At 44.8% G+C, this 13085-nt stretch overlaps 1 pseudogene; it reads left to right on the plus strand.

The window, feature by feature from the left end:
• Nucleotides 1-479: 479 nt before the first annotated feature.
• Nucleotides 480-13085, plus strand: LOC109437616 (butyrophilin-like protein 3; annotated as a pseudogene).

Here is a 13085-nt window from a genome sequence, read left to right on the forward strand (position 1 = left end):
GATCCTTGGAGATTAAGGGCCTGTCTTGTTCTAGCAAGTTCTTCCAATCTTACTTCATGATATGAGTCCTAGTTTTGGACTCAAGAAAGGGGGTGACAGGCAGGATTACCTCAGGCTCTTCCAGGAAATGTTCATCTCACCTGCTCTTGGTTACTCCTTGTGGAATGGTACCTATTTGTCTGCACAATCTGCTACCCTCTGTTGGGACAACCTCTTTTTTTAGGACTAGATTCCCACCGCCCATACAGTTCTACCTGCCAGATTGGACCTTAGATGATCCTGCATCTGACCTTCCCGTGCCACCCACACAGGGCACAGTCTTGACCGAGGACAAACCCCTCCCAATGTGCCCCACCCCCTTCTCTGTCATTGTTTCCTTGGTCTGAGATGAATGTTTATGGCCGGCCAATAAATGCAGTGATTCAAAGTGCAGAGTCCTCTCTCCCCTAACACACAGGGCCATGTCTGTGTCAGGTAACTCTAAGAAGAATGTGCAGCTTGCCATCATCTCAAGCTCTGCCTCTTCATGGCTCCTCACCCCAGAAGCTGGTCTGACCCCTCTTCTCTCTAATTAGTCCATCCTCCTGTCCCTGCTGTCGTCTGTTTCCATAGCGTGAGATCGGCCTGCAGATACATCCATGGTCCTTGGGGCCCTCGTGCTCACTTTGCTTCTCAGTCTCCTGGGGCTGGGCTCAGGTAAGCCTCCAGGGGGGACTCTCTCTGACTCTCTTCTTGTTGGTTAACATTTTCAGTTGTTTAGCTGCATGACCACAGCACAATGGGGTGGGGCATCTTTTTTGTTTGCATTTCCCCGACTTCTTCCCCAGGCTGACATCTATCAATGTCAAGGGCTGTGGGGATCAGGGGGCAGCAGGAAGGTCTCGGGCACTGTGACAACAGCCCAGAACTCATGACAAAGAGTGCTGAAGAGGGGCCTGGGAGTGGGGAGGGGACACACCAAGGATGTGAAGGTGAATAAATTAAATGTTTGCTCCAGGTGGGCTGTGGAGTTTATACAGGGGTCTCTAGGAGATCACCAGGTTCTGACATGGAGGGCAGGGTAGGAGATACTGATTAGGATGTTTGGGGGAAAGATAATGGTCCAGCTGAGGACATGCTGAGCCGGAAACACCTGTGGTATGTGACCTAAGGGTGGGGGAAGGTGTCCTGATCTTGTAGTGAGGACTGAATTGTAACCTGGCATAGTCTGAGAAGAAGTTCACTCTTCTTTCTTCTTCTGGTTATGATTGATACAAAAGCTGGTGTGTAGGATGCTGAGTGAATGAATAAAGTACAGAGAGGAAGCTGGTGGCAGGAATAGACCCCTGTCTCTCGATGGGCAGGATCCAGCCAGACACGGTCCAGTCTGCACAAGTTCATTCCGCCACTCATCTACCGTGTCTGTTGTGTAATCATGGAAAAAAAGAAATAAGGGCAATCAAGTCATGCTCCATTTCTGCAGCAAAACCCGTATGTCTTGTTCACAGGACAGCTTTTCATGATGTTCGTTCTCATCCATTTTCTGATGAGTTTCTCTGACAGCTCTACTTCCTGGAGAGGCAGCAGGTGTCATGGAAATGACCTTCGAGGCAGAAAGACGTTATTTTGAACCCTCATTTCCTCTGCTTATGAACTTTGTGGGTCATGACTCCCCCAGGTGTCCGTGTGCTCCTAGTGACGGGAGATGGCCTCACACCCAGATCAGGCTGCTGTGGGGATCACATGAGCTCATGTACATAGAGCGGAGCCCAGCGTTTCATTAGCTCAGAGCCTGTGTCAACAACAGACCATTTTTCCTCCCTGGTCCCCAGGGGGAAGGAGGAGTAAAGGGTGGAAGGAGCTACAGTAGGCAAGGAAAATGACAGCAGCAGTAAGTGCTGGCCAGCGGGACAGAGACACCCCAGGAAAAGGTTCCCTCAGCTCTAGAGCCCCCCACAGCCCTGAAGGCACAACAGCAGCAGCCCAGCTGACCTAGGTTGAGCCCCCAAAGTAGACCAGGGACAAAGGTCTGAGTGCAGGTGGGCTGGTCAGGCAGTGATTCTGGGGAAAAAAGTGAGGGAGTGGAGACAGTGAAGCCAGAAGGGAGGAAAACCAAAAAATGGTGTCCCAATGAGCTGGTTACTGACATGGAAACACGTTCTGAGGGGCCACAAGATGGCAATCTGGAATCATCCCAACATCTACTGCCTCCTGCCCTCACTGGGGACAGGTACCCCCACTACTATTCAATTCTCAGCACTTCTGGGCTGCTCTGCACCAGACTGAGCAGGTTCCAAAGGGCAGAGAAAGCCCTCAGCAGGGAGCAGAGGCCAGGCTCCTGGGTGGGGCTGTCAGAGGGCAGGGACATGCCCAGCCCAGTGCAGGAGGACTCAGGGTGAAGCGGGGCCACTCAGCGTCTGCTAGGCCAGGTCAGTGGCTGAACAGAGATCCTGCTGCAAAGTCACATTTTATATCATAAGACTCTCCTTCAAAAAGTATGAGTGATACACCTTTCAGAAAGATGTATAAAACATTTTAAAAAAAGAAACAATTGGTGCTAAAATAAAAATATTCACTTATTTGAAAATAAGTGGTCACTCTGTGAATTTCCACGTGATTGAAAAGGAAATTTACACTGTGACTCCCTTTTTTCTGATGAGTATACACACCCCATCGCACCCGTCTCTGCAAATATCAGAACTGCATACATGTGAATTAATCAAGACATGTTACCAATCAAGGAGGTGTGTCCATAAATCACACTCCATGGAAGGACAGCCACCATGAATTCACTAGAGAGAACATTTCTAGTGACAACTGCAATATATCCTCGTCACATGTCATACATGCATCTCAGAATGTGCAGAACAAGCAGATAAATAAAATAAGGAAGCACAAATAAAGGTTTAACCTATGGGCAAAGACATTCTTTTATTGTAACCATTAAATGTTTACAGGATGGAATCATGTGTTTGATGGAAACAAATTGCCCCAAACTGGAGATTTGATTGTTAATACTCACCTCCTGGAAAATGGGTCATCTTTAGTTTTTAGCAAAAAAGATGAAAAGGGGCTGTTGTGAGTTTGTGGTGAGGCAGATGTGCAGGGAGGAGAGAATGTGGATATAGATTCTCTTCCAGTGAGAGGATCAGCATTTGGAAAGTGCTCTCATGCCCCTGAGATATTACTTAGCCTCTGAGATATTGTGTTCTCATCTTGGAAATTGGAATGTCAACAACACACACCTGTCGGGATGTCTGTGATACAGAATGAAGCAAGGGATGTGGAAGTGCTCTGTCAAGTGTAAGGGATGTACAGATGCAGGTCACTGGGTTTGGAAAGGAGGTAATGATGGATGTCGCACCCCTGGGCACACGCCGGCCATGAGCAAGACCACTGACAGGGTCTTTGCTCAGTTATCTCTTGTGCTTCCTTCCACAGGCCAGTGGCAGGTGATGGGACCAGACAAGCCCGTCCAGGTCGTGATCGGGGAGGACACAGTGTTCTCGTGCTTCCTCTCTCCTAAGACAAGTGCGGAGGCCATGGAAGTGCGGTTCTTCAGAGATGAGTTCCACGCTGTGGTGCATCTCTACAGAGAAGGGAAAGACCAGCGCCATAGGCAGATACCAGCCTATCGAAGGAGAACTGAGCTGCTGAAGGACTCCATAGCGGAGGGGCATGTCTCCCTGAGGCTGAAGAAGGTCACTCTCTCAGACACTGGTCTCTACGGATGCTGGTTCATCTCCCAGAATAATGACCAGAAGGCCACCTGGGAGCTGCAGGTGTCAGGTCAGTTGCTTATTTCAGAGAACTCATAACTTTGTTTTATGGTGAAACCACTTGGGACTTCATATCATATTGCTGAATGAGGTGTCTTTTAAATAATGTTTTCATGGCATTCAGTTAAGATAGCACCCTAAACTATCAGTTCTTTCCGTTTTATACATATAGTTCTCTGCATGTGTGGATTTATGTAAATACCACCACATCAGAATATAGAGCTATTCCCATCACCACTAAGATTTCCTTTTGCTGCCCCTTTGTAGTCTCAGCCACCCTTCTCACTCACCAACTGCCCCAACCCCTGGCAATCATGAATTGGTTCTGTACCTCTACAATTCCATAATTTCAGGAATGTTATAGGGGTGACTTAAGCTTCACGGCACAGTGAGACGACTCATTGTTTCTCTTCTGAAAGTCACAAGTCAGACAACAACAATACAACAAAGGATCCCTTGATCAATACACAAACACATGTGAGAGATCCACACATCAAGACCTGTGAAAGTGGGCATATGAAAATACAGGAGAGGTGAGAAGGGGAAAAGACAAAGATGGGGGCGCTAGATGCAGTCAGGCACTCGCTGTGGCCCCAACTGATGAAGTAGTGGTTTGGGAGCCAGGCTGTAGCCCTCGTACGGCAGCCAGTAGGGTAGGAGGGGCAGAAGCAACATTCTGGCCTGAATAGACTGTGAGCATTGTGGCTAAACCTGGAACAAGGGCAGAGAAGTGACAGCCGTGGACTAACTGTGGCCATTACTGGCAAGAAAACAAAGCTGCAGACTCACAAACTCCCCTCCCCTCGCTCACTCCATGGCCCCCACTGCTTGTTGTGGCACCTGACAGAGGCAGAGGCGATGCCATAGACAGAGTGGCTGGCGTCCTCTGTTACAAGGAGGCAGCACCAGGAACTCACAGGCCATCACCCAACACATCCCACCATGGGGTTGGTACCCTGACACCCAGAAAATCTGGACACAGAGGGGACACCAACCCCCTCAGGGAATATGAGGCATTTTCCAAGACTGAGGGAACTGCCCCACAGAGATCCCAGATGTGCCAGAAGTACAGGTAAAAGAAAACAAAAACTTGTGCTATACCACCATCTGCTGGAAAATAACTGAAACACCTCTACTGATCAGCCTGCTAAATTGTTCAGAACAGTACTTAAAAAGAATAGAGCTCAGCTCTCTAGGCAGAGACACAATCCATCAAGTACCATGAATAATCAAGGTAACAAGGTAATCGGGGTAACAAACTTACTCAGAAAGAAAATGAAAAGTCTCCAGAAAACAAAGACATGGAAGACTGTGATTTAAATGACAGAGAATTCTATATAGAAATTATGAAAAAACTTAACAAGATACAAGAAAATTCAGGCAGTTCAATGAACTCAGAAATAAAATCGATGTGCAAAAGGAGTACTTTGCCAAAGAGATTGAAACTATAAAAAAGAACCAAGTAGAAATTCTGGAGCTGAAGAACTCAATCAATGAGATGAAGAATGTATTAGAAAGTCTTGGAACAGAGCAGACTAGATAGAAGAGTGAATTAGCAAGCTCAAAGATAGAAATCTAGAAGTGACTCAGGGGGAAAAAGAGAGACAGAACTGAGTGGTTTTGGAAAATGAAAGAACTCTAAGAGAACTATCTGACTCCATTGGAAAGGGCAACAAAGAATAATAGGTACACTAGAAGGAGAAGAGAGGTAGAATGGAACAGAGAGCCTATTCAATCAAACAATCAATGAGAATGTCCCAGACCTATGGGAAGGGCTGGATGCTCAAAATCAAGAAACTAACAGAACACGTAATTATCTCACTCCAAAAAGGCCTTCTACAAGGCACATTATTAAAATTGTCAAAAATTAATGGCAAAGAAAGAATTCTCAAGGTAGTCAGGGAAAGAGACAGTAACCTATAAAGGAAATCTCATTAGATTATCATTGGATTGTGCAGCAGAAACCTTACAAGCTAGGAGAGAGTAGAATCAAAATTCAAAATCTTGAAAGAGAGAAATCACCAGCCAGGAATAATATATCCAGGAGAGTTGTCCTTTAGATATGAAGGAGAAATAAAAGCTTTCCTAGACAAGCAAAAGCTGAAGGAATTTACCACCACAAGACTTTCATTACAAGAAATGTTGAAAGAAGCCCTTTTCTCTGGAACAAACAGACAAAAGTACAGAAAACTTTGAGTAACATGACAAATAGACAAAAGAAATAAACTGCAACTCTTTTACAGAACAGGGTATTAAACCCTTAATTGTAACATAAAAGTTAAAGGGGAAAGGTGTTTTAAAAATTCTACTATTTGGAAATACACACCGAACATAAAAAAGACTAATGTGTGATAACAAAAACATAAAAGGGAAGGAAGAAAAGGACTGAACTTGCACGGGTGAATGAAGATGAGATGCAACCAGAAGAAAAAGGACTGTTTATGTATGAAACAGTCATTTTTACATAAACCTAATTGTAATCACAAAACAAAAATCTAGAGGTGAGACAAGTAACATAAATAGAAAGGAAATGGAGAAAAGAATCATAGAAAGCCACCAAACTAAAATAGCAGACAGGAAAACGAAACAATGGAGATACAACAGCAACTAGCAAACAATTGTTAAAATGGTTGTAGTAAGACCTCATGTATCAATAATCACTCTAAATGTAAATGGACTGAACTCATCAATCAAAAAGTACAGAGTAGTGGGATGGATTAAAAAAACAAGACCCAACTATACGTTGCCTTAAGCGATCCATCGCAGTTACAAAGAGAAAAAATTGTCTCAAAGTGAAGGGGGCACGGACCAAAAGCAGTTCAGCTGTTCTGTGTTGGTCCTCCAGTCCTAGGACCCTAGTCAGTTCACCTTCCTCTTTCCGCCTCTCAGAGTTCTCCTATGGTTGCCTCTTGTGTTATTCCCAGGGTTTGTAATTCCATATAGAGGGAGGAGCAGGGAGAGGTTAGTCCAAACCGTCTTATTGGAACCTCCCTTCCTTCATATTTACCCTATATTTCCTTCTTTCATTCATTCAACAAACATTTATTTAGCTACATTTATTGGGTCCTGACCCTAGAGAATGGAAGAGAACAGCACATGGTGGCTAAGCGTTGTTTGGGTCGGGAAGATAGCAATAAGAAATCCTCAAACAGAGGTTACCCCTGTGTGGGGTACTCTCCATAGTCTCTCAATTCACAAGTCTGGAGGACAGGCAAAACCCTCCCTCATCCTCTTATTAGTCCTGTGAAATGTATCTCCCTGCACCTGTCTCTCCCCTTCTCAGGGTGTTCTATTCCAGACCTTCTCATCTCTCACCTGAGGGACTTCAGTGACCATCTGTCTGGCTGATTTCCTCCTGAGTGATCCCACTGACCCCTCCTCCCCCTCCTGGGGTGTTCTCTAAGAGGCATGTCTGCTCATGACTCTTACCTGCTGAAGCCAGTCAAAAGCTCTGCAGTGCCTATAGGACAATGATCCACACTCTTTAGGTCAGTGCACTCATCCATGTCCGGCCACTGTCCCTCCCCCAGACCTCACACCTGTCCCCTCTTGGACATCACAGTCCTGACGTGCCAATGCTCATAGGTCTTTTGGCATAATATGGCCTGTCCACTCCTCATGCTGTGGTATGTACTTGGCCCTCTGCCTATCCTGCTTCTCCTTTTTTCTCTTTGTTTACATTAAAACATATTCATCTGACACAACAGAGCACAAATGTCACCTCCAGGAAACCATGACTTCCGTTGACAATCACTGTCTCCTCAGTGCTAACTTGACCATGCTTCCTATCTGCACACTTCATAATGACGTGCATTTGTTAATAGTTGTCTCCTTTTTTAGTCAGCAAGCTCTTCATTAGAATGGATTGTCTTATTTCTTCATCATATTTAGTGTTTAGGAATATCCATGTATATAGTAGCTGTTAAATGCATGTTGAGTGAACAAAGACCATGCATGGAAGGGCTTCCAACTGTTATAAGTCTATGTGTGTGTAAGAGAGAAATGGCCATGGGGGTGCAGTGTTATGTACTTGATGAACCTGGCTCAGAACTTCTGTGGCCTTGGAAAATCATCTTTGCTTTCATCCCTTTTCTGTTTTCTCCCCAGTGTTGGGCTCAGCTCCCCTGGTTTCTATCATGGGATATGTTGATGGAGGCATCCAGCTACTCTGCAAGTCCTCAGGCTGGTTTCCCCAGCCAACAGTGAAGTGGAAAGGCCCCAAAGGATATGATTTACCCTCAGACTCAAACGTGAATGCAGACAGAAAGGGTCTGTTTGATGTGGAGACTTCCCTTATAGTCCAAGAAAATGCTGGGAGCGTATCATGTTCTATCCAGTACCCTGACCAGAGCCGAGAGGTGGAATCCAGGGTATGGATAAGAGGTGAGTGGGGAGGAGGAGGAGTGGGGGAGGGGTTCATGTTTGTGTAGCCCAGAGAGAGAACAGGAGCCTTTATCTCAGTGTTGTTGTGCAGTATTGCCCAGTTTTAATGATTAGTTTTGAAAGCCAAAGATCCGTGGGGTGTAAAGATAATATTATAAAATTTGATTATGTGGAAACAATTTACAATTGCAGAGGAGTAGAATCAAATACTTCCTTTATCATATGGTTGTCTTCCTGGTGCAACCCTCCAAAATCAACAAACACAAAATTTAAGAATGCTAACTTGAGGAACAAAGGGGAAAAATATTTGCTCATTTAAACAAAAAGTACATCTAAATAAATACTGAAATATTACTCTGTGAAAAAGAAATTAATAAAAAGTAGATAATTTCCAAAAGGATTTAAAAATAATAGGATAATTAATGTACACCCCAATAATCACAATCAATATAAAAGGAGTTAATTTGCCATTTAAAAGACAAAGAAATGCCAGACTGGATTTAAAAAATCTCAACTGGTGCAATTCTTATAATCTATATGAGCTATTCACTGTAACATTTTAAAAGTATAAAAAGCGTAACAGACCAATGTTAACCAAAAAAGTACCATTGTATTAATGGATATACTAGAGTGACGAAAGAAAAGTCTTACGTTAAAAAAAACCAAAACAATGCATTTGTAGGCTAGTTCTTTCAGAACATAAAAAGTTTATTCACTAGAAAATGATAAGAAATATAAATATATATGCATCTTATATTATATCTTAACACATATAAAGCAAATATCAATAGAAATATATGGATAAATAGAAATACTGTGAGTTCCAAAACTGATTAAATAAGTAGACATAATTAGTAAGATGATTAAATATTTGATATACAAATTAACAGTCCTGATCTAATAGACATTCTTAGAAGACTTAACCCACAAAAATCATTATTTTGAAGCACACATGGAATATTTTCAAACTTTCACCAGATACATATACATAAATTTGGAATTGACTTGTTTAGTTCTAAGAAAACGCTATTGAGATTTTCAGGAGAGTTATATTGAATATGTAAATCAATTTTGGAGTAGCGGTATCTTTAAAATATTGTCTCTTATTACCTGTAAGAAGTTACATTACTCTGCTATTTTAATTGTTCTTACTGTCTTTTAGTATATTTTCATATATCTAATAAAAGCTTTGCAAACTCTTATGAAGATGTATAAAATAGAAGTAACACTGTATGTAATAGCAGGTGAAGGAAAGTCTATTCAAATAAATGATGCCTGCACAGTTGTTATCTATTTAGAAAAAAATAAAATTGAACTTCTACCTCACTTTTATATAGAAAAATAAAATCCAGATGGAGAAAGAATTATGAAGAAGTACAATGCTTTATACACGTAGAAGAAATAGAAACCTATCTTTTCAATCTTGGGGTATGAGATGATCCCTTAAATGAGAATCAAACTGCTTTTATTGTTCAGTGGTATCTAAGGGGTTTGTGGAACTGTTTTTCAGCGGTGATTTTCCAGGCCATAACGTGGCGCTTGGGATCTATTCTACTGGGAGTACTCCTTTCTGTCCTGTGTGTTGGTGTCATTGGTCTGACAGTTTACTTCTACAAATTGAAAGGTAAGTGAGAAAGAGAAGCAGGGGCCCGTGGCTTACTCATGCATCCAGCAGGGCGGGGATCAGGGATGCTCCCACACACCTCCCGGGTCTGTTATTCCAGCCCCAGTCTCCAGGACCCCACCACCTGGGCCACAGCAACCACAGTCCTCACCCCACTCCAGGCTGGCCGGAAATGGCTCCCTTAGGAAATGCCAGCCCCACCAGGCCCATCTTCCTCACAAAGGGCCCAGAATTAGGGGAACAATGATTTTCACTACCTGTAGGGCTGATATAAATTTCTAACAACACCAACTCCAGTAAAAAAATTTCAATGTACTTGAAAAGACTTCATAGCATAAGTATTAGAACTGCAGAAAATATAAAATAATATTCAGTTTCAATAAGAGTTTTTACCCCAAGAACTAGTTTTTTCCTCCTTGGAGATGATACTGACTCTTGAGAACGTGTGCCGTGATCCCTCCTTTAATCCAGCTTCTCTTGCATCTCACCTTCCCTTCTCCCTGATAACCTCCATCTCCACCTCCACCTCCTTTCAGCATGAATGTTCCTGATCTCCTCTTTTACCCCAGATAGAGATGTTCACTACCGGGATGTGAGGATGGGGGCACAAAAGGAGAGTTCTAGAACAGTCCCCATCATTCACCCACACCTCATCCCCCTGAGCAATGAGCCAGGGCGGTGTTTGTACCTTACACACTGCTGTGTCCACTAATGGATATTCTTTGTTTCAGGGAAAGTCCGGGCAGAATTGGGTAAGTCACTTGTCATGTTCTGAGCCTTCCCCACAGTTCTCCTGGGTCCGTCCTGTTCCCCAGTTTGAGCCACCTGGGGGTTGTCCTGGCTCCAGACTGGATGGGAAGCATGGGCAGGCCAATGAGGGCAGGTGGTTCAATCCCCCATCCATTGACTAATAATTTTATTCTCAGATATCTGAGTATTTAAAGGTCATCAAGTGTTGGAAATGCCTATAAATTGTACGCATATTTTCCTAATGATAATTCTGTGGGGAGAGGAACCATAGATTTCACGAGGTCTCTGAGGGTGTGGACCCAGAATGGGGAAGAGCCTGTCGGGCGTCTCCCTCAACCTCCTGCCTGGCTTGGTACTTAGAGACAAGCATCCTAGCCTTGTATCAGCCCAGAATATTCTACCCTTTGTGTCATGGAAACACCAGGAACTGGGAAAGATGTTGTAGAGCTTTCCTCTCCCCTGGACCCCTATTCTGTGATTTCAGCCTCTTTTGTGTTTTCGGTTTTCATACTGGAGAAGGAAGCATGGAGAAGCAGGTGAGAGAAGCTATTCCCTCCACCCCCATTATCTCTTCTTACAAGTCTCTAGTTTGTGAATCTTGGGACCCTGAGGCCATGAGTCTATACAGAGACAAGCTTGTAATGTGGACACTGAAACTGTCTGCAGATGCTGGGGGAGGTGTGTTTGTACAGAACCCCGTGGTCTTCAGCAGATCTGGTGGACCCATGACACCCACAAAGGATAACAACCCTGGTGTCCTGTCTCCCTGCTCCCTGCTCTCCACCTGAGCACTGACCCTCCTGTTCTGTCTGCTTGTTTTCAGCACTGAGAGAGGCCCAGAAACACGCAGGTACCAATGCCTGAGGGGGTGACAGTGGGACAGAGTCTCGGGTGGGCATGGGAAAGGGAGCCGAGCAGAGACAGATAAGGAAGAACAGTAACACTGAGACACACTGGACTGCAGATTATAAATCTGTGAGGCCCAGATCCTCCCCAGGGGGCAGCTGCCCCAGACTCATTTCTAGGCCCAGGACCAGGAAGGGAGAGGATGGGGGCTGGGTCAGCCAGGGTGGGAGTCAAAGGCTAAGCTCCAGGGAACTGAGGTTACAGATCAAGGGGAAGGACTGGAGGGTGGGAATAAAGGTGAATTTTTTCAGTTGTGAGGACTGCAGGAAGCTGGTTAGAGGACACAATACAGGCCTCACAAAGTCTAATATCGAGCTCACAGTTGGGCATCTCTAGGCATTGGTGAGGCTCCAAGGCCCCACTGATGATGAGGGAGCGAGGGAGCAGTTTGTGATGGAGACTCTGGCCCTGGGACTTCACCTGATCCCACCCTGAGCTACTTTGCAGTGGGAGGGAGTGATCTCTGCATCCAGCCCAGGTCCCTCCTCAGTGACTCATGCTCTTTCTCCCTATGACATGCCAGTGGAGGTGACTCTGGACCCAGAGACTGCTCACCCCCAGCTCTACATTTCTGATCTGAAAACTGTGTGCTATAGGAACATTCAACAGATGGTGACCTACTCGGACAAGAGATTTACAAGGAGATGTGTGGTGGCTTCTCAGGGATTCCAGGAAGGAAAACATTACTGGGAGGTGGACGTGGGACACAATGAAATGTGGTGTTTGGGAGTGTGCCGGGATGACGTGAAAAGAAAGGTGACAAAAATGACTTTGTCTCCGACCACTGGGTACTGGGTGCTCAGACTGATGAGAGAACAACAGTATCTCACATTTAATCCCCGTAAAATCAATCTCACTCTGAGAACACCCCCTACACGAGTGGGGGTCTTCCTAGACTACGAGGGCGGGACCATCTCTTACTTCAATGTAAATGATCAGTCCCACATTTACACCCTGACACATCAGTTTGAAGGGTTATTGAGGCCCTACATCCAGCTTGATGTGAGTGATGAGAAAAATGTGACTCCCATAGTGATCTGCCCAGTGTCCCAGGGATCAGAGAAAGAAGCACCTTCTGACAGAGACAACCTGGAGCCCTCCCCATAGTTGACCACAGCCTTCCTGTCCAGGGTGGTGCCCAGAGGGAATCACACCTCACACTCTCCCTCAGGACACTGAGCTTCCTCTCAGGCCCCAGAGCCCTGCAGCAGACAGCAGCATGGCTTCCAGATGAGGAGGGATGGCCCATCCTTGTGGGGCCAGGGGTCATGGCTGCCCTGAGGTGAGGAGGGAAGAAGGCTGATGGTGCATTTGGTTTGTACCAACTCTGCAGCCAAAGAACCTTTGGCAAGTAACAAGCTCTCGGGTTCTTCACCTGTAAAACAGGGACTGAAATTCCCACCTCGAGTAAAGGTGGTCGAGTAAAGACCAGAGACAGTGAATGTGAATCATGCTGCATCTTGTCAGAGGCCTAATGTCAGTGAGCGATGTGTTTTCTATATTAAACTTTTCCAACATTGTATCTATTTATTCCATATTAATTCACTTTCCTCTATTCCAAATCACTGTGGAATAGTTATTCACCTTTCTGTGTCAAGCCCAAAGAATTGATAAGGGAGGATTTCCCAATTCATTCTATAAAGCCGACATGACTCTGATACCAA

This window comes from Rhinolophus sinicus, linkage group LG10, assembly GCF_036562045.2.
Source record: "Rhinolophus sinicus isolate RSC01 linkage group LG10, ASM3656204v1, whole genome shotgun sequence".
Taxonomy (NCBI): Eukaryota; Metazoa; Chordata; class Mammalia; order Chiroptera; family Rhinolophidae; genus Rhinolophus; species Rhinolophus sinicus.